At 41.0% G+C, this 20873-nt stretch overlaps 1 protein-coding gene across 6 annotated transcripts in view; it reads left to right on the forward strand.

Annotated features, from left to right (window-relative positions):
• The first annotated feature begins 19616 nt into the window (after positions 1-19616).
• LOC140499473 (uncharacterized) overlaps positions 19617-20873 on the forward strand; it is a 56493-nt gene continuing 55236 nt past the window's right edge. For 2 of the 6 annotated variants that reach the window (XM_072600939.1, XM_072600978.1), the window contains exon 1: positions 19619-19896. The gene's annotated coding sequence lies outside the window, so the exon portion shown is untranslated. Of the gene's footprint in view, positions 19897-19964; positions 20234-20873 lie in introns of those variants that run through there. The other 4 variants (XM_072600988.1, XM_072600970.1, XM_072600948.1 and 1 more) reach the window with 4 other exon arrangements.

Genomic DNA, 20873 nt, shown 5'->3' on the forward strand with positions numbered 1-20873 from the left:
CCCAGATGTGTTGTGAGGAACAAATGAAAATATATTTTTAAAGTGCTTAGCATTCATAGTGCGTGGAACATAATAGGTACTTAATAAATGCTTGCTTGCTTCTTTCCTTCCTTGGGCATATGGCTTGTTTCCAATTTTTTGCAGTTAAAAATAATGTTACAAATATTTTCCTACAGAAAAATCTTTTTCTGCTATTAACATGCTCCTTGAGATATAAAACCCAAATGGGATCATGGGATCTAATAGTATGAATAATAACAACAAAGAAGGATGAACATTTTTCCAACTTTTCTTAGATAATTCCAAACTGTTTTCCAAAACTATTAACACAAATCAGCTCCACCAGCAGTAAATCAGAGGAGCTATTCTCCCCCAGCTCTACCCACATTAATTTTTTTTCTTTTATTGTCTTTGGCAATTTAGTAAGTAAGAAATGATAACTCAAAGTTGTTTTAATTTCTGATTATTAGCAACTTCAATCACTTTTTCAGATGCTGATGACATTTTGGATTCTTTTGAATGTGTACACACTTATGGACAATAAGAAATCCAATAAGCCTGAAAGACAAAAAATTGCAGTAGTTCAAAATAAATGTGAAAGGTGGAAATGTAGATACATCTCCACTCCAAATGTTTATGTGGACTATTTGTGCCTGACCTGTGGTAGTTCCTATAGGTCTGATCAGCCACAGTAAAAAACACTGTACCTACCCTGATTCTGACATGTTGGTGTCATTTTGGATCTTCGAGAATGGACAACAACCACCATTATATCTTCACTTACCATGTTGTCATCATTCCCTTAAAACAATCCCACTTTAACTCAATGACATGTTAGGACAGAGAAGCCCTATCCTACTGTGACTATCATAACAAATAGCTGGGGATGGGAGTAAGAAATATTGGCTGCAAAGCCAGGAGAATAGAGCAAGAAGGTAGAATGTGAAGCTGGAAGGACTGGAGCTAGAGATGGGGCTCCAGGCAACTATGGGACCGTCCTTGCCCCTGTGTTGGGAACAGAAGCAGGATTAGTCTGGATATGAAAATGGAGAGCTTGGGGTTTTCAGGACTGCTCATCTACCATTGATGTCCATTGCACTCAACTCTCCCCTGTGGCTCCAAGAAGCTGGAGCATGTGCACCCACTGGTAAAACCATCTGGGCATACGGGCTAAACCAGGTGGAGGGTAATCGACAGGTCTCAAACCTTTCAGTAGGTTGGAGGACGTGTACCCCCAAGTAAGTGAAGATTTCCTCCAGTAGAATGGGTGCATGAGAATGATTTGTTCCAATGGCCATGAAGGCAACTAAAGCAGGCTTAGAGAGCTTAGAGCTGGTCAGACATTGAAGACACCAAGGTTACGCACTGCATTCTAGGCTATCACCAATTATCTTAACTTTTTTCTTGCTATTGGAGTTTGATGACTGAAAGAAAGCGTGAGGCTGACAATTTTATGCAATTCTTCCACACTTTACCCTCTGATGTCATCAATACTCCTTGAAAAACAAAGAACAAATGACAAGTCCATTATGATATTTATTTCTTTATATTTTCATTTCCCAGTGTGTTTCCCCATACTTGTGCCAAAAATGTTTCCTTTACGCACATAAATCTAGTTTTCCTGTAGCAGAGATGTTATCATAATTTTAAGTACTGTAGCATAGAATACATTTCTTTTTTTATTGTGACATTCCAATGTTGTATACCATAGAACCAATTTAAAGTAATAGTATATGTGTGTAATATACGTATAAATATACAAACATGTACATATAGTAAATATACTTTCTGAAACCTTCAACTCTTCTCAAAACTTTTCCTCCACACAAGACCATATCAAGATCATATCAGTCACCAATTAAAACAACTAAACTTGGTTAAGTGGATAAAAGAAAACAACTTGAATGCACAATTCTTAGAGGAAACAAACTAACTATTCTGTAAAATGAGGATAATACTACCAGTTTATTGAGCTGCTGTGAGAATTAAATAATTTAAATGCTGCAGGGGAGTATACAAAGATAAAGCAAACTATGGCCCCAAGACTCAAGGGAGTTATACTCTAGCAAGGTGATTAGAGCTGTTTTCTTAAAGCAAAAACCAAAACCATTGATCCAATGGATCAATCAGTTACTGACACTAACAGAGGCTTCACAGAAGAATTAGATAAACCAGTAATATGAAGCAAAAGGACTTTATTGGGATAGTTTAGGAAAGGCCACATGACTTACCAGAGACCACCAAGGTTGGAAGCATGGTGAGAGAGGCAGGGGCAGGAAAGGAAGAGCATCAGCTGTCATAGTTCCAATTACCATCTCTATCTATGATACCTCCCAGATCTATGTCTCTAGCTCTTCTCTCTCTCTCTCTCTCTCTCTCTCTCTCTCTCTCTCTCTCTCTCTCTCTCTCTCTGTCTCTCTCTCTGTCTCTGTCTCTGTCTCTCTCTCTCTCTCTCTCTGTCTCTCTCTCTGTCTCTGTCTCTCTCTCTCTCTCTCTGTCTCTCTCTCTGCCTTTCTGTCTCTGTCTCTGTTTCTGTGTGTGTGTGTGTGTGTGTCGCTCTCAAACTCCAATTCCACATTAGCAACTGACTACCAGACATTTCCCTCTGAATGTCCAATAAATATATCAAATTCAAAAAGTCCAAAAAAGAACTCATTATCTTTTTCCAAAAACCCACTCCTCTTCCAAACCTCTCCATTACTGTTAAAGGAATCACTATCCTGCCTTTTTCTCCCCACTCTATTCATACTATAGACAATGGTCAAAGTGATATTGCAAAAGCGCAGGTCCAGCCATTCCCATATTCAAGATGCTCCAGGGGCTCCCTGTTGTATCAAAGATCAAATACAAACTCCTCTTTTTGGCAAATTGACTCCAAATTACCTTTTCATCTAACTTCATACACATCACTCCCCTTGATGCATGGTAAGGCCAGGCATTCTGGCCTACTTGCTGTCCCATGTACACAACATTCCATCTCCTATTTCCAGCTCTGGAATGTTCTCTTTCCTCACTTCTAACTCTTAAAATCCCTAGCTCATGCATCAGCTCCTACAAAAGGTCTTTCCTGATCCCTTCAGTTCAGATGGTTTTCAGTATAGGCCAGGAAAAAAAGGGTGGGGAGAGGAAGGAGTGGCAGGCAGGAGAAGGGAGTATATCTATAACAAAGAAAGTCATTTTCAATAAAGACTAGACCCCCCCAAAATTACATTTTTTTCTGTACTTCTATAACACAATGGTTTCAATATTAATCACTCAATATGCATTTATTAAGCACCTATTATATACTACAGCCTTCCCTGTGCTATGCACAAAGGACAAACATACAAAAGTGGACAGTCCCTTTCCATGTGAGCTGGTCTCTTGTGGTGTTAATGTTTATAATATGATACTTTATTTGGGTTATTGACAAAGTTAATAATGCATACTTCATAAAACCAGACATTAATTTGATAATGTTTCACTACTATTATGGACATTTTCCCAATTGGTTCTAACAAAGTTTTGGGGAGGGGACATGGGGAAAGTGAGAATGAGTGAGAAAGGTACTTTTTGCCCCCACTGAAATAATTTGTTGATTTTAAAAGGTTTAGAGTCATAGGTGCATATATCATCGAACAGAATTATAGTAGAATCTTCCTAGTGACAAAATATTCAAAAATATTTTCTATTACATTCATTTAGGTCCTTTTCTACAAAGATCTGCCATCCATAGATCTTTTAAGCTATCCAATGACTGTTCAGATTAAGTATTTCTAAAATAGCAAATGAGTAAAGGAGAGTTAATAGGATCATGGTGAATAACAGGAAAACACAAAGAAGAAATAAAAACGAAAATTTTGCTTCTTAAAGTCACTGATGTTGTAAAAAAGTAGGTGAAGCCCAGATGTTCTGTTTCTTCTCCCCTAGGCTAACCCAGTGGCCCACAGTTCCAAACTACACCATATAAATAAAAGTAAGCCAACATCCTCCAAAAGGAAATTATTGAGTGATTTCCTGTGTGTACTGGTCATAACGAAAATATTGGTTATTAGATAAGCTCTTTTACGTATATGTATATTAGTTTTTTTTCTTTTAAGACTTCCTTGGGCCTCTAGGCTTCTCCTTTTCACTGGAAAGATCCTTTACCTAATTGTGTAATAGCTTTACAATCTAAGCTTATTACATCACAAGATGTCACAGAGATAATAAATATCAAAATTTTTGTATTCCTGTAGCAAAATAGATTAAGCAACAGAGATTATGTTGCTTGGGTGAAAGAAAGATGGTCAAGTAGAAGCCAAAGTAAGGGAAAAAGTCAGGTATAAAGAGTGTATAGGTCAGTACTGATTTGAATAGATTAGACAGTATATATGTGAAACAGGAAAACAATAAGGGGTGTGGGTGTGTGTGTGTGTGTGTGTGTGTGTGTGTGTGTGTGTGTGTGTGTGTGTGTGTGTAAAAGTAGCAATGTTATCATCATCCCTAAAACATGTTTGTTTAATGGTTAAACAACTGGATTTAATATTAGCAGTGTTGTATCTTTCACTGCCATTAAAAACTCACAGTATAACGTGAACTGCAAAAATACTTTTGATAGACAAAATGTTGACTGCCATATATCTCAAAACACTCAAATCTCTTTCTTTCACTTAGAAAAAGAGTAGTACATTTCCCCTCCCCTCCCCCCGGCCGTTATTAGATTACTTCTATACTTTAAGGATCTGTGATTTGTCTCTGGACCCTTGCATAGTAGATAGTAGACATAGTCTGTCCCAGGGCCTGTTCCCAAAATCTTTCCAAATTGGTATATATCCTGACACAGCCTATTGGCATGACCTTTACAACCCCCGGCCACCTCCATGCCGATCTGAGGCATTGGAGTAAGACTTTGGTGGAAGATTTTCATCTTATTTAATATAATTGTAAAGAAGGGTATTTGCATTATGTAAAAGAAATGTCCTAAGAAATTAGGTATAATGCAATTTTTATAAACTTAAACCATATTTTAAATATACTAAGAGAGTTTATATGTAAAGGAACAGTGCCACAAATCCTTCTACAATTCAAAATTACAACTTTTAATTATTTCAGAAATTTTGGGGGTTTGTGTCAGGTTTTCTTAAAGTAGAAAATATCTGTATGATGCCTTCTTACCTGCTATATATTTTTAAATAGAAAAATAAAAGAAAAATTCATTTGAGCTCTAAATGTATTCAACTCCCAAATTTAGAACCCTTAAAAAAGACAAAAATCAAAAGCAGTCCTTGGTACAAGGGACCAAGGGATAAGGGATCCTTGACAATATTTCTTGACATTGAGATTCTATGGCAGGGACACACTGCAGAGAGCCAAAAAGTTATAACCAAAGTTGGGGGCTAACTATGGAAAACAAGATCATTAGGTGATGTGTTTCCATGAAGGAGATCTAATCCCAGCACTCTTTTATTTTCATCTTATTCAGTCCCTAGGATAATAATTCAAATTTGGGTTAAATTAAATGACCTCTGATATTTTAATGCTTGGCTGTCACTCCCTGAGGTAGGTAAATGGATCCAACTTTTCAGTCAAGTGCACATATAAGCTTCTCAAATCCCCTACTTAAAAAGAAGAGAGGGCAGACATGACTGTTAAAAAGGAAGGTCTGGATATTCATTTGCTGTTGAAGAAATCCAGATGAGCCCAATTCCACATTTGGTTTGCTTTTCAGAAGAGTAACCACAAGAGTTCAATTCCTGGAGAGTAGGGCTGGTTTTGTTCCTGCTTTAATGTTAAAGGAAACCTCAGCCCTGGAAGGTTAGAGCAAAAGGGAGTACAGACAGGATAAGTTTCTCAAGGAAGCTACGAATCAATGCTGAAGAAGGGGTCAAAAGACATCCTCTCAGCCAAAGGCAAAAGAAAAATGCTGGCAATCAAATCATGCCACAAGAATACAAGTTGTCTCGGCTAGTCTACTCCACAAGGGGTGTATAAAACTGACTGAAGTGTCTGATATATAAATGGGAGTGGGGGGGTGGAGGTAGGAAGTGGTGAGGAAAAACTCATTAGAAGTCTAAGAAGTCTCTACTAAATATCAAGTATGTAAGACTTGATCACCATTTTATTATAGAAGTGTCAGAGCATAATACACTTTTTCCGAGGGAAGGAACAGTGCTCTATGAAAAAACAACTAGTACTAAGGGCAAGTATGGTGTTAATTACCAGGTCACTGGTAGTAGTATCTCATGATCATTTCAAGTCTAAAATATTCTGAAGACTTGTGTTTGAAAGACTTGTGGTTATGATCCCGACTGGATATCAGTGTATTTCTTCATTTACCCTTAACTCCCTATTTTAGTATGCTCCATGATGTGAAAGACTACCCAAAACTTTCAGCTGCCTTCACCATTTCCTTCCAGTCTCTCCTGTTTCCTGAACTCAGCTATATACTTTTGGTATAAAGAATATGGAATGATAACCATATTGTAGATGAGCAGGGCTGGCAAGAAGCAAAATTAAGAAATGATGGGGGGCGGAGCCAAGATGGCGAAGTAGAAAGACGCACATACACATAGCTCCAAACCCACAAACCACAGAACGGCAGAGGGGACTAACCCAGGGCGAATTCTGCACCCAGAGACCACGGAATGTAGGAGCGAGGGAGATTTCTGTTCCGGAGAGACCTGCAAACCTCTCGCGGGGGGTCCTTCGCACCGGGGACTGGGCGCCGGGGCGGGAAGAGGAGAGCAGCCCTGCCACGGCAGCGACACCGTGGGAAAGAGATCCGAGAGGGCTGCGGGACGGAGAGGCCATGCGGGTCCCCCCACCCACAGAGGGACCTGCAAACCTCTCACAAAAGGTCCGTCGCGCTGCAGACACGGTGCCCAGCCCGGACCTGCGGCGGCGATGGCAGCCGCGGCTCCGAGAGACACAGTTCTGAGAGGGATCCGGAGGCGGGATCTTCAGCAGCTGCACGGGCCCCCCACCAACAGGTGACTGACGGGGGTAGGTGAGAGAGTCTCTTTGGCGGGTTGAGAGGGGAGTGAGGTGCCCCCAAGGCTCGGGCCCCCCCGGGAGGTGGGGGCTGAGAGGTGGCTGCGGACGGGGGCTCCCCAAATGGACGGGAGCCTGGATCCATTGTGGAAGGTCTGTGCATAAACCTCTTGAGGGAATTGAGCCAGAGAGGCGGCCCTGCCCCTGACCTCAGCACCTGAGCCTAATTTAACACTGAATAACAGCCCTGCCCCCGCCAAAAATCCTAAGGCGGGAAGCAGCATTTGAATCTCAGTCCCCAAACGCTGGCTGGGAGGACCAGGAGGCGAGGTGGGTGTGAGGAGAACATTCAGAGGTCAGGCCACTAGGTGGAGACAATGCCAAGAAAAGGGAAAAGAAAGAAAACTATTGAAGGGTACTTTATTGGAGAAAAAAAACTTCCTCCCTTCCTTTCTGATGGGGAGGAACAATGCTTGCCATCAGGCAAAGACACAGAAATCGAGGATCCTGTGTCCCAGCCCACCCAATGGGCTCGGGCCATGGAAGAGCTCAAGAGGAATTTTGAAAATCAAGTTAGAGAGGTGGAGGAAAGACTGGGAAGGCAAATGAGAGGGATAAGGGAGAAGCATGAAAAACAGATCAGCTCCCTGCTAAAGAAGAACCAAAAAAATCTTGAAGAAATTGGCACCTTGAGAACTAGCCTAACTCAGCTGGCAAGGGAGGTGCAAGGGGCCAATGAGGAGAAGAATGCTTTCAAAAGCAGAATTAGCCAAATGGAAAAGGAGATTCAAAAGCTCACTGAAGAAAATAGTTCTTTCAAAACTAGAATGGTACAGATGGAAGCTTTGGACTTTTCGAGAAAGACAGATATCTCAGAACATACCGCGCAGATTCGAAAAATGGAAGATAATGTGAAATATCTTATTGGAAAAACAACTGACCTGGAAAATAGAATCAGGAGAGACAATGTAAAAATTCTGGGACTACCTGAAAACCATGATCAAAAGAAGAGCCTAGACATCATCCTCCACGAAATTATCAAGGAAAACTGCCCTGAGATTCTAGAACCAGAAGGCAAAATAAATATTCAAGGAATCCACAGAACACCACATGAAAGAGATCCAAAAAGAGAAACTCCTAGGAGCATTGTGGCCAAATTCCAGAATTCCCAGGTGAAGGAGAAAATATTGCAAGCAGCTAGAAAGAAACAATTCAAGTATTGTGGAAATACAATCAGGATAGTACAAGATCTGGCACCTTCTACATTGAGGGATAGAAGGGAATGGAATAGGATATTCCAGAAGTCAAAGGAACTAGGACTGAAGCCAAGAATCACCTACCCAGCAAAACTGAGTATAATACTTTAGGAGAAAAAATGGTCTTTCAATGAAATAGAAGACTTTCAAATTTTCCTGATGAAAAGACCAGAGCTGGAAAGAAAATTTGACTTTCTAACACAAGAATAAAGAGAACCATGAAAAGGTGAACAGCAAAGAGAAATCATAAGGGACTTACTAAAGTTGAACTGTTTACATTCCTACATGGAAAGGCAATATTTATAACTCTTGAAACATTTCAGTATCTGAGCACTGGGTGGGAGTACACACACACACACATGCACACATGCACACATACATAGAGACAGAGTGCACAGAGTGAATTGAAGAGGATGGGATCATATACTAAAAAAAAAAAAATGAAATCAAGCAGTGAGAGAGAAATATTGGGAGGAGAAAGGGAGAAGTTATATGGGGCAAATTATCTCTCATAAAAGAGGCAAGCAAAAGACTTATTAGTGGTGGGATAAAGAGGGGAGGCAAGAGAAAAACATGAGATCTACTCTCATCACATTCCACTAAAGGAAAGAATATAATGCACACTCATTCTGATAGGAAAACCTATCTCATAATACAGGAGAGTGGGGGACAGGGACACAAGCAGGATGGGGGGGAGGATAGAGGGGAGGGCATGGGGAGGAGAATGCAATACGAGGTCGACACTCATGGGGAGGGAAAGGACCATAAGAAAATAGAAGTAATGGGGGACAGGACAGGATGGAGGGAAATATAGTTAGTCTTATACAACACAACTAGTATGGAAATCATTTGCAAAACTAAACAGATATGGCCTATATTGAACTGCCTGTCTTCCAAGGGGAAGGGGTAGAGAGGGAGGGAGCTAAAGAAGTTGGAACTCAAAGTGTTAGGACCAAATGGAATGTTCTTACCACTGGGTAACAAGAAATACAGTTTAAGGGGTCAAGAAAGCTATCCGGCCCTACAGGACAAAAGAGAAGACGGAGACAAGGGCAGGGAGGGAGGATAGAGGAGAGAGCAGATAGGTCACAGGGGCAATTAGAAAACTTGGGTCTGGGGGGGGGGGGAGGGGGGAAAAAGGGGAGAAAATTTGTAACCCAAAATTGTGTGAAAATAAATGTTAAAAGTTTAATTAAAAAAAAAAACAAAAAAAGAAATGATGACCTTAAGGGCAACAAGGGACTATACTTTAATGTAAAAACTACCTCAGATAAAATGCTAATTTTATGATAGAGATCAAATCACTTAACATTTAATTTCCTCAGACTTTAAGAAGTAAGGATGCTAGACTAGATGATCTCTCATGTCCTTTCCAGTCCTAAGACTCTTATGACTTACAGGTTATTTTCAATTCTTAATGCTAATATATATGGCTTTATTTCACATGTCTCTATATAGTCTTCAAGAAAATCCTTGTGGATATCAGTAAGTGTCCAGGACTAGGGAGTCAATCATCCCACTGAACTCAGAACTTCTGTAGTCAGTTAGGAAGTCACTAGTAAGCTAGAGAGCATCTAAAATCTGGGCAGGCAAAGGAATGGTGAAGGACCATGAGGTTATGCCACATGAGGTCTAGTCAAAGGGACTGAGGATGTTTCGCCTATAGAAAAGAAGACTTCAGAGGGACATGTTAGCTGATGAAGCATGTTGAAGAGGAGGGATTAGATGTTTGCCCAGACTCCAAAATCAGGAGCAATTTGTAGAAGTGGCAAAGGGACAAATTTACACAAATTATGTGTAATGGGGGCTCAGCACATGCATAATCTAAGATGGTGCTGTCTGTGTGAGGATGCTAGTAGGCTGCTTTTGAAGGACTGACTTTCTGCATTGGTCTACCACATGGCTGGGAATAGCATTTTCTCATACACTGTATAGATAGAGCTATTGGAGTCTTTGAAATAGTCTAGCTCAACACATGACAGGGGTTTTTGCTGCTTTTTGCATTTGAGGGTGAAGGACACCTTCACTCACATCATACTCCAAGCGGGGGAGGACTTGACAGATGCTTCCTTCCTCCTAGGTCTTTGGACCTTTTGTTCATTCTTTTCATTCTAGACACAGAGAGTGAGATCTGCAATCCAGCCTGAGAGTGAGCCACGGGAATCTGAGAAACCATTAATCCCAACCAAGTATAGCAGACAGCCCAGCAGAGACAGCACACAGATCTAGAGACTCCAGGCTGGCAGAAGCTGACAACACAGGCTTTAGATTTGAATTTGATGGAACTAATGCTTTGTAGAACACTTCCCCCCAGAAACTGAGTTGTTGGGGGAAGACTGCATGTTGGTTCTTGCTATATCTTTACAGTAAATATCCCTTTGTACTACTCCAATATAAAGTTGTTAAATAGAACTGGAGTGATAATCACTGTGCCCCTGAGAATAAGGAGAACACAACTGGTAGGGGCTTGAGCCAGTTGGTAAAAAAGAGAGACTCCCCAAACCTCTCAGGGTACAAGAGAACCCGATGGAAGGTAAAATGCAACAGACCTGGCCCTCAGAGAGTGGGGCCATGCTTTACACAAATCTTCCTAACAATTAAAGCTATCTAAAGATGGGAAAGATTCTCACATTCCTCCTTACTGGAGATCTTCAAAGGCTGGATGACCATTTGTTTGGTATGGTATGTGAGGTGGACTACATAATCTCTGTGTTCCTTTCCAATACTGAGGTTCTGGGATTCTGTGATCACAAACTTCCATTCAGAGCTTCTGGTTTCCATCTGCTGACAAAAAACTACCTTTTTCAAAGGAATCTTTAGGTTTCTCATCAACTTTCTTCCTCTTCTATAATTCTCAACCCTCACTCCTAATAACATATATATGCATAGATTCCTTACTATTTTTGCCCCTTTCTTCAGAATAGGAGGAGATTCCTCCAAGAACTATGTGATATGATTGAGTATATACACAATATAACCGCCTTCACTTTTCTACAGCTTCAAATCTTTCCATTTTTCCAGTCTGGAGAAAGCAAGCAATTTTATGAAGCGATATGCCACTAAATTGGAAAATCAAAACAAAGCAGCACATCAATTAATCTCTCTCTTTTGAATAAACATTTCATTAGACATACTTTACATACTTTACATAACGTTTCATTAGACATACTTTACATAACATTCACAGAACAATAATATTGAATAAAGGATGAAGAGAATCTCTCCCTTTATCATCCCCCATTTCCTGAGTCGATGAAACTTGACTTAGTGGAGTGGGCCTTGCCTTCTACCTGGAATAATTGAGAGAAATAAGATTCCCTGCTTTCCTAGATATATACATTACTATTATAAATTTCAGTGAAGGAAAATAGGAAATAATGTAGGGGGTAAACTAATGTGTAAAAAAATGGAGACCTTGGGACTTAAAAAATATTTCACCAATACACAGGTATCACAACTATCAGTTTTAGTGAGTTAGGTGTGGTACAGGTCAGGACCTCCTAATTTCAAATCTTAATTTTAAATTCAAATTCAAAATCACATTATCTACATTTTAAAGATGTTGATTTCATTGAAAGAAGTATTTTCAATAAGTTTAAGGTATTTCTTGCTTCTAACAAGATTGAAAATGCATTGAGAATAATTCCTTCTCATAATATTACTGTATTTCAGCTCCCTATCTTAGCCACATCATCTTAAAGAAACTGAATAGTCACTGGCAAGTTGTAATAAAATGTTAAGTTTAGCTGAAGTCTGTCAGAAAGACCATCTTCTTTCTAAACACTAACAATGGATATAACTTGCAAACTAAAGAGTGGCAGGAAACATAGATTGAAAAGGAAGGCAGCAGAGACATAAATACTATAGCTGTGCCCAAACCCCAGCCAACTTCTGTCAGTTAGTTCCCATGACTCTGTTTTAAGGAAAGATCTACAGTGCCTTGTTTGGGTTCAATGGACTGGCGGATTAACACTTGCCCACATGGAATTGTATATTTCAATTCGCAGAGTTCTTTCCAGTCAATTGACCTACCTTCAGCTTTTCATCGGCCACAAAGAGGCCTTCGACTTGTAATGGAGCACAGCAGCAGTAAATATAAATGGAACATGTGAACATTTTTTCAAATGGACGTTTTAATGGTCTGATTACTCTAAGGCATAGCTATTGCGGTTGGAGGAACATTTCATATTGACTTCATACGTCAGTGGATTGAAACCATACAATCCTCAAATTTAGGTTCAATTCTTTCTCACATATCAAAGGCCTTTATGGAATTGTATCCAACTTGGGTTGCATGAGGTTTCCCTGATACAGATGCATAATCCAGAATTAGAAAGTCTACTGAAAGAATTTTCTGTTTCTTCTTGAGATTTCAGTAAATATTATCAATGTATGGGAAAAGCTTGAGCTGGAAGAGACTTCAAGAGATTATTTCTTTTATCAATCTGCCTCCAGAAACCTAAATCATCACAGCAAAAATAGGTATCATATCCATTCTTTAAAATATCCAGATTCTACAGATTCACTCAATAGAGAATGTTTTTGCCTTTTACAATCTCGATAAATCATTTTTCTTAGTTCCTATACTAAATCTCTGTTGCTGTTTGGTCCCCTCAGAATATAGGCAGCCTCCCTGATTTATAAATACTCAGTTTAAAAATATCCCTTTATGGATGAGTGGCCACTCCAATCAAGACCTTCACCTTTTTTTGTCAGAGTTCCTATAATTCACCTTCTCATTGCTGCTTATATGGAATTTAAGGAACACTACCTGATCCTTATTAATTGCTTATATAAAACATAGGGTACTTTTTAAATGAAATTACATGAGTCAGTTCAAATAAGTTTTAAAAGAGCATTTTGTCATCAGTAAAACAATACAATTTTAAGTTATCTTTCACAGCTTACTATTAATCTATTTTAAAACTAGAATAGTTCTCCTATCACCTTGTTTAACTTCTTCAATAAGCAAACATCACATGTCTATAGAGTAAATAGCCTTTTATTGGCTTTAGATATTTCTGCCTATAAGCCTGAAAAAAATAATTCAGCTGAATTTTATGACAGGTAAACCACAGTAAATAACCATTCAGCAAATGCAGAGTAGACAAGAAATAGATTTGGAAATCTCCCATATTCAAAGAAAAATTCTTTACCCAAAAGGCATAAGAATAGAAAGAATAATATCTAGTTTAATTTTAGTTCTGTAACTGTCATTGGCATAATTATATTTCTTGCACCCAAAATATTTGTAACTTGCACCAAAAATATTTCCAAGTGTGTATATATGTATACAAAATATACATATGTAAAATATACATATATATAAAACCATATTACCTTGAACTTGTTTACTATTGCCTTAAAAAATCCTCTAGCTTCACATAGGTGTGTCTTGTCTTGACAAGTAGGTTATAAATTACTTGAAGGCAGACAGCTTGTCTTCCACTTCTTTATTTCTCTCATATTCTCCAGTGTTTAGCGTGTAATTTTCAATTAGCAAATTATTTTGTGAATAAAAAAATCAACTAGCAAGCATTTACAAAGTGTCTACTATGTGCCAAGCACTGTGCTAGACAGTGAAAATTCAAAGATAAAAATGAACTACCCCCTGCTTTCAAGGAGTTCACATTCTCTCAGATAAAGGAATTGGTATAAAATATTTAGTTACTGAGCCCTGCTAGCCCAGAGATTCTGCAGGAAGTAGAACTAAAAAAAAGTTCATTCATCTGTTCATTCATTTGATAAGTATTTATTAAGCTCCTACTATGTGTAAGGCACTATACTAGGCACTGGGGACACAGACAAAACAATTACTTTTACTCAAGGAGGGCATTAAAAATGTATTTTCTGAAATATGTACATTTTATAAATTATATTAATAGAAACACATTTTATATATATATATATATTAGCAAAATCTATATATTCTAAAAAAAATACAAATAAGTCATTTTTTCAGCTACTAATTTTTAAAATCCCAGAAACTATTTTCTGCTATGCTTTTTAGATAATTGAATTTTCAAAAAACAGACCAACTTCATATTAGTTCAATCATTTGCTTCGAATTAACTATGCTATCAGATTAGGTCCTTTTGTCTCCAAATTTTGGAAATTAGTATCTTAGAATATTCTTTATACAAAAATCTTAAGTATCTAATTCACCAAAGGAGGACATCAGGCAAGAGAATTCTAAGAAAACTAAGAAAAGTTAGATTCATATTTGGCCTATTGTACAATATTGTAGGATTGGCCTACCTATTTGGCCATGTATCAGTCCAAATGAAGTACCATCAGTCATTAACATTCCCATTCAAATTCAAGAATTGAAGCATTCATGTGATTTTATTAACTTCATTTTCTCTTTTGCATTGGCAACCTTGCACATTACCAGAACGCTATGTGCACTAGAGAAAAAATTAAAAGCACAATTTGCTTATTGCTCCGTGCAGAGCAGTGGAAAGCACAACCTGCCCTGCCACATGTGACCTAAGGGGAAATGCCAGGGCCAGGACTAGCCACCCTGGTTGGGAGTTCTGAGCTTGGACAAAGGCTGGGCACTCACTCCTAGACATGTGCTTTTCATAGGGAAACAGTTCAAAAGGTTGATTAGAGATAGCAGGTGCTGTCCCTTTCCTATTTTACCTGGGGTTCTTCTGACATCACTACCCCTTTCCCTCTCCATCCCACCCAGAGTAGCCTTTCCTCTCCCCTACATTTCATGGATTATTTTATGGTTATAGTATTAGGAAATGTGCATATTATCAGTACTAATGTTTTATTATAAAGAACTGTATGGAGAAAAGTGTATTTTCAACACTCTCTAACAAAAGATTACAATTTCTGGTGGTCCTGGTAACCTAACTCCCTATTTCCATGGGTTCAACATATCAACATTTGCATTTTTTACTTTCTGCTCTGTTTTCTAGGAACATTACTCCCATGAAAGTTGGAGATCGATTGTACTTAATGATAATCATTTTTCCCTAAGACTTGGGAGTACAGATGACTGGAAGATTCATGGATCTTCAGCGCCATCTAATGCTGAACAGAGGAATAAGGAGAAAAAAGATGATCTTATTTTTATTCAATAGGGCATCTAAAACTTAACATTTCCATAATAGAACTCGTTACTTTTATTTTTAAAAATTTTGACATTGACAAAAACATTTAAACATACAGAAATCAAAAGGGAGGCCTATAGGTCTGTGAATGACATTAGTTTTTCTTGTATATATTAAATGTAACATGGCAATTAAAAACAGTCCTGATTGTTCCCTTCTGAACCCCCTTCCATAGGTTCCTCTTGAATTCAATTATCATGTCTCAAATGATAACCATACAAATGATTAACTATACAGACCTTTAACTATACTGGCCTTTAACTATTAACTATACTGACCTCCAGTTTCACATTTTAACACTTAATAAATGTTTGTTGATTTGATGTAATTTTTTTTTAATGCCATCAGATTTGGCGATTAAGAAAGCACTGGTAACTGGAGAGAGCAGTTTCAGTTGAATTCATGTGGTTTCCCCAGAGAAAACACAGGTAATAAAATGAGTGAACATTGAATGCATTGATCATCTTGGGATCTTTGAAAGAACACTCTTTTGCAATGTAGCCCAGTCTACTCTCCTCCAATTCAATTGCGGGCCCAGACCATTGTCCATCTACAGTGTCTATCCAAGACACTCAAGGGCTACCTTCTTCAACGGGTTTTCCATCAACTGTATATCATAAATTCAGAGCTATAAAGAACACTAAAGGTCATCTAGTGCAATCCCCTCATTTTATAAATGAGGATCTGTATGAGGATGGCAAGTAAAATAGGATCTTTTGCTATTTTCATTTTAGTATAATCAAGAAGTATAATGCCTCTATTTGAATGTGACTGAGGAGGATCTTTCCCACCCATTGATGAAAGCTTGATTAGGGGAGTTCTTTTGCAGGCCGGTCCCAAATACCTTTTGTTTTTTCTGTTGAGGAACTGGGTCAGAGGGTTATGCACTCTGGTTCTAAAAAGTCTAAATAGTCTGATAATGAGGTTTAACTTTGGGGCTTACTGACTGTAAGTGTTTGTAGTGCCAGAAGAAGAGTCTGGGAAGCCACCAAGGGGCCCTCCCTCCCCCCCTTGAGAAACCCAGATGTTCCCTCTCTGGTAAGGATGTATGTATGTTAATGATCAGACATTTTTGAAGCATGTCTGTTGACTTTTAATTTCTCTGTATTTTCTTTGAAGTTCATGGTGCTGACTCCCCTGAAACAGGTGAATGATATATGTGCTTGGTTAAAGGATACATGGGCTTGATTAAAGTGATTGTGTTGCCTTTCCTTTTATGAATGCAGAACCTATGATAGGAACAACTGCCCCCCCCCCGTATATATTGGGGTGCTTACTGATATAGGAACCTGAGGTCTAGAAGCATGAAGTCACTTGGCCAAGGTCACACAGGTAGTAAGTAGCACAGCAAAAATCTGAACCCAGGTCTGCTGGCTACAAATCCAGTACCCTTTTCCAAAGTGCCATGCTGTCTCTCTGTCTAGGTAAAGTCTTCATCCATTTGTTGTTTGTTTTCCTATGTGGACTATATACTCTCTTTTGTACGATTATGAAATTTGGAAGAATCCCTAGAATATTCCAGGGCTCAAAGCAAGCAGTACAATAACTTCAAAGGACAATAGCTGGAGGCTCTCATATATAGAGAATCCCTCTTCCATTTGTATTGGGTGCTCACCATAATGCTGAGGAACTATGTTAAGGTTTGGGGTGCTTGGGACCCCAAAATACTGACAAGCTGGGGCCTGCCAAACAAATTTGACTAGACTTCTTTCAGCCAAAGTAAAACAAAGTTTATTAAAGGTTCGCCATGGTGGATTGACTCTTAAGGAGCCTAAGTCTTTGTGACGCTTGTATTAACAAGTAGGCCAGATAGAATCTCTTCTAGACAGTCAGAGCTGGATTGAATCTGAGTGCCCTCATGGAGGCAAGATGGAACTTATGTACAGAAAGACCATGGGAAAGATCTAGAGGTGGTCTAGTAGTCTGGAAGGAGGGTCTAAGGAAGATCTTGATGAGACTGGGGTAACTAGTGATGTAATCAAGGGTGGGGTGGGGGAAACAGGTTAACTAGGCAAGTGGGAGGTATCAGACAATGGAGGGCCAGGCTAGGTTAAATGAAAGCCCAGATTAAGTAGGAAGATTCAAGGGGACTTCAAGGAGGTTCCCAGAGTCTGTATGCCATCATTCACAGTGGTAAATACCTTTACAAACCACATTTCCATAACTGATGTTAGTGGACTATTGAACAATACTATGATTCTGGTGATATATGTGAGAGACAGCAAAAGTTAAGTTTCCACAGAAGTTATTAATTGATGAAGTCATTGAGAATAAGTCAGAAAATAAGAAGGCCAGCAGACTGCAGGTGGATTCAACCAATCAAAAGGCAGATGGTGGCCTTCAGAAAATTACAAAGTTTTTGATAAAGGAACCAAATCTATGGCTAGCTGGAACTAGCCAAGAAAAAAAGATCTAGAGTTACCTGGAGAAGGCTTTTCTTCACTGAGTTTGCTTACTGAACCTCGTGCACATAAGCAGACACACCCCACATAAAATTATCCCACCATTTTCTGATCATGGGTCCTATGTTAAAATCATGTTTGGGAGGGAGGGATCACACTAAGGGCACGAAGAGAAGATGGTGACCAAATGGAGAACGGACCAATCCATCTCCAGGTAGAAGACTCTGTCTTGAACTAACAGTATATAGCTCATCTGGCTTCTGTATCCAGCGCTGCCTCCTCCTCAAAAGAGGGTGGGGGGCCGCTTTGGCCAACCCAATGTGTTCAATTCCTCTGAACTCTGCTGTGATAAATTTTCCTCCATACCTTATTAGTGTCGAGCGTCTCTAACAGCACCCATCAAGGAATCTTGTAGGATCTTAACACAGGCATGGGGAAAACTTCACTGGAACAAAGCTCCTATCAAATACTTCTCCCGTAATCAAACAAGCATGTACTAAGCCTCTAGAAACACCCACAAGAAGGTCATCTTCTCTGCACGTCTTATTATGACTGTACGGTCTACCTACGGGCACACAACAGACATCATTTCATTTTGCAGTTATTCAAAATACAGCATTTCCCAACTGGCCAAAGAAGCTTGTGATCTTCCTAATTCTAAGCCCATTCCATTAGGTGACCTTTGGAGCGAGGCAGACCTAGCTTAAATTATGCCTCTGACATATAACTGACTAGAGGTAAGCCCCTGCCTTCACCTCCCAGGGCCCACGAGACTTGGGGGGGTCTTCCTGGGTCTAAATCCCAAACTCCCCACAGAGTTGTCACGGAGTAGCCTAGGCCTATGACGTCACCGGCACTTCCTGTCTACGTCACAGGCACTTCCGGTCTCCGCTAGGGTCGTTCTCTCCCTCACGCTTCCTTCCAGACTCCATTAAAATCCCACCCTCTCGAATCTCCCTTTGTCCGAGCGTCTTCCTTTTGCTGTGTTCTGTCCGTAGTTTCTATCTACATAAAGTCTCCCTCCTAAGACGTGAACTCCTCCAAAGCAGGAAGTCTGTTGTTTTTTTTTTTGTATCCCCAGCATGAGGCCTTGGAAGAGCTGTGTGACCCTGGCCGAGTCACTTAACCCTGTGACGAGGCCAAGAAAACCCCCAGCAGGATTACCGGAAGAGTCTGAACCACCAAAAGCGGGCTAACAAGCTTCCCCATCACTTAGTAGGCACTTGATGTTTACTAAAGAGAACGGTTCATTAGCTCTCATGAGGCCTCCCCTCCCAAATGGCGGAATAGCAGCCCAAAGCCTTAGGGTTAACTGGTCAAGTGGTGCCTCCCAGTACGAAGTACGAAGTACGAAGGAATGTCGGGGGGAGGGGAAGGACGACGCGCCCGTTGGTCACGTGACCCTGGCATTGCACCCCACTAGGCGCCTCAGTGCCTCCTCCATAAACATTGGGGGTGGGTCCCGGTAGCCTCCTGGGCCCACCCAAGGCAGTCCGGCAGTCCAGGGCCCGTCCTCTCACCGCCGTTGGCTGGAATCACCAAGCCTAAATCAACAGGCTATATAGGATTTTCCATCCTACAGAAACGACTTCGCGGAGGCCCGGGGACTCGAAGGGGAGGAGGAAGGCGACCCTACCCAAATGCAAAATGGCCGCCCGAGCGACGAAGACGACGGCTGCTTCTGCGCCTACCCTGCCCGCCTTTGCCAGGATTCAAAATGGCCGCGGAGAGCGTCGACTCAGGGCGAGTGAGGGGCCCTCTCGCTCCGAGTGGGCGGAGTCCCGTGCGCGCGCCCCGCGCTCTGTGGGGCCACGCCTCCGGCTCTGTCGGGCCACGCCCCCTGCCGGAAGTGACGGTTGACGGCGGAAGACCGCCAGTGCCGCGGGAATTGAAAGTTGCGGGAGTGTGGTGGTTTAACTACCTTGAAGGTATCGGAGGCGAGGAAGAGGCCGACCGGGGCCGAGGATAAAAGAAAAGGGCGGAGGCCGAAGGGGTGACCCCCTCAGACCCGCCAGGGCGGCGAGGACCGGGAGGGCGTCCCTCCGGCGGCGCCGTAACCTCGCGGCTCCCCTCCGGGCCTGCGCCTCCGGCCTGAGAGCCCCGGCTGTCCCCGCTGCCCCGCGCCGGTCGAGCCTGGGGGCCAGCCGACGAGAGAGGAGGCAGGTGAGTGGGAGGCGGAAGCTGGCGTGGCCCGGTGTCATCGGACACATAATGCGGGAAGCGCTAGGAATCCCGGAAGGTCTGAGCGGGGCACGGACGTAGTCAGACCTGTAGTTTGGCAGCATGGGGCAGGAAGTGGGGACACCGGTTACCCCGGGCAGTAATGCGGGACCCGAGCTCGAGTGGAAGTGGGATGGTCCAAGAGCTGTTGTGAGGGTAGAATTAACCACTCATGACGACTGATGGAACGTGGGGAAGTGAGAGTGGAGGAAGGTTAAAGAATAATCCCAAAGATGACTGGAGCATGGTGGGGCCCTCAACAAAATTGGGAGAATTTGAGGTAGAGGGACGACTTGGGAGAGAAAAGTGGGGGGTTTTTAGATGCCTAATTGGAGATGCTGGTCCTGCAGTTGGCGATGTTGGTCCGATTAGAGCTAGATAGAGAGATAGATTAGATAGATCTAGGAGACCTTAGCATAGAAATGACGAAGCCGTTAAAATAATGGTGAATGATAACCAAAGGAAAGAGTCGAGAGAGAAAGGAAAAGATGATTAAAGAATTGTCGGGAAGGGAGGGTGAGAAGCAGGAGAGCGTTGCCAGCTCCGGGAAAGTAGGATTTACCGGAAAAGAGGGGATGGTTGACAGTATCGGAAGCTGTAGAGACGTTAAATTGAATAATGTCTGGGGGGAAAAGCCATTGGAGATTGTTGTAACCTTGGCGTTCATCAAGTGGTAGCGCTGAAAGCTGGTGGGGCAGTGGATAGAGAGCTCTGAGCCTGCAGTTAGCAAGACTGATCTTTGCGAGGTCCCTGTTTGCCTCAGTTTCCTCGTCTGTAAAATGAGCTGGAGAAAAAATAACAAAACTCTCTAACATCTTTGCCAAGAAAGTCTGAAAAGCAATTAAATAGCAACAGCAGGATTTAAAGCTAAATTGCAAAGGTTTGAGAAGTGAATGGCAGGTGAACACATGAAAATAACA

This window comes from Notamacropus eugenii, chromosome 1 (genome assembly GCF_028372415.1).
Source record: "Notamacropus eugenii isolate mMacEug1 chromosome 1, mMacEug1.pri_v2, whole genome shotgun sequence".
Classification (NCBI taxonomy): domain Eukaryota; kingdom Metazoa; phylum Chordata; class Mammalia; order Diprotodontia; family Macropodidae; genus Notamacropus; species Notamacropus eugenii.